Below are 2,250 nucleotides of genomic sequence, written 5' to 3' on the forward strand. Positions count from 1 at the left end.
ATTTATGGATGCATCAATACATCACATAAACATGCTTTTTTAATGCAAGACCATCTGAAGCGTTGAAGGTCATGAAGGTCAGTCCTTTACACACAGAGATATCTTCAGATTGTCTGAATCTTTTGATGATATTATTCACTGTAGAGGGTCAAATACCTAAAATCCTAAATCCCTGGCTGAAGAACGTTATTTTTAAATTGTTGTTGTTTTTGATGATACATCTTTGGAAAAGTAGCATGCCTTGACTATCTTTGCTCATAAAGGACTAGGCCTTTCCTGGATGCTTATGTTATATCCAAGCATCATGTGTTTTAGGTGTTTTTTTTTTAAGTTTTTACAACATTTCTAGTCTTAAATTGTCCTGTCCCAACTTTTCTTAAACATGTTTCAGGCATTAATTTGAGAATGATTGTGAATTTACAAAAAAACAGTTGATAGGATAAAACATAGTAGTATCAATTGCACATTACTTAAACATACTTTTAAAACTATTATTTATTTATAGATACAATGTTGTTGTGCAAAGATTATTTATTGTTGGCATTTATTAAAATTACTAAACTTTCTAAATTCTCTGTTCTCTGGCTCAACCAGCATTTTATAGCAATGTGGCCCAGCACAGTACAGTGAATCAGAAACCAAAACTATCCGTATACTGGTTGAGTACCTGTGTCCAGTTTCCATCACATAACAGGACTGGACTGTGACAATTGTTCTTATAGTATTAGCTTAGCTTGTGTGCTTACATGATTGATGATTTCTTGTGAATCTAGTGCCATTATTAAAGAAAAACAACTGTAGTAACCATGCTGGGTCTTCAAGTTCTGATTTAACATCATTTTTTACTGCATTTGGTTTTATGTTAGTTGCAGACAGCAATTCTACATAGGTAGTGTTTTTTTATAATGGCTCCATATGACTCCAGTGACACTCTGTGATGATTCTGTGATGATGTGTTTGACCAATCAGTGGTTTGAACCGTTACTAGCTCCACCCATGTGATTCTTCTTGGCATGCTCGATACCCATGCAAGAAGGGTAACCAAATTCAGCACTGACACTCAGGTATGGTACAGTCCTCTTGGCAGTGGAAATAACATCAAAATGCATGATCACGGATATGTAACTGTCCCACACTGCTCTGCCCGGTGGAAAAACGTCAGTAAGTAATTACCCTTTTGGGTCCACACTTAAATATTTGGTAGTGTGGGTGTAAGTAAATCATGCAATGCAAGGATGGAAGAAATGGGCAATGTATGTTCATATAAGTTTTAGAGAGACAGGAAAGTATGATCTTTGTTTTAATCTTTGTTTTACAATGCAGACGTACTTGACATTTAACCTTTTTCTAAAGCATCAGCAACACAAGAATGAACTAAAAGATACAGAATGCAATCTATAGTTCAGATTTTATAAGATGTTACCAGCTGAACCATCTCTCCAGGTGACAGGGCTACACATTGTGATGTTCTTACCTCCCTTATCCAGTACAGAGTGGTCTGACTATAAATTCAGTGCAACGTTCTATAGGAGATAACTGACTAAGTACAGAGAGCCACTAAAACTACAAAAGTAATGATTCTCATATGAAGAAATAATCATATAAAATACCCATTTTCCAGCTACTTTTACCAGTCACCATACGATCATAATATAAGGAAAGAATAAAGAAAATAAGTCATAACATAAAATAACATTAGTTAGCTTAGCTTAAAACATCCTGAGTTCTAATAACTCTGGAAGGTACTTTGCAACAAGCAGTTTGTGTTATAATTGAGAAATAGTAAATCAGTAACTAGATTCTATGATACATCAATGATGAGTACAATAAAATGTAGCAAATAACAACATAGTGGTTACTTTGGTGTTCATACTAAATTAGAATTTTCAGTGGTGTTTTGGTTTCATATAACAGATATTTAACAATGTGCTGCTTTGCTACAATCATCAGAATCAGGAAAATTAGATCACAAATAATGCACTCCACAGTTAATGTCTTTGCCTGTCCTAGCCGAGAAGTTAACCAATCAAACCACTCTACTTTGAGTAGATGGAATGTTATGTGGTGAATGTTGAATGGCTTCTGTGTAATTCAAGCATTTTACAAATGTTGTGTAATTTGAAAGGGTAGACTTTAACAAGGATGGCTAACTAAGTACATTGATAGAAATTTAACTGCATTCACACAATAGCCACAATTTGGGGGTAAGACCCCTCATTTTAGTGCTTTCAGTATTCTTCAGTTTTCTCA

Source organism: Colossoma macropomum, unplaced genomic scaffold (genome assembly GCF_904425465.1).
Source record: "Colossoma macropomum unplaced genomic scaffold, Colossoma_macropomum, whole genome shotgun sequence".
In the NCBI taxonomy this organism is placed as follows: domain Eukaryota; kingdom Metazoa; phylum Chordata; class Actinopteri; order Characiformes; family Serrasalmidae; genus Colossoma; species Colossoma macropomum.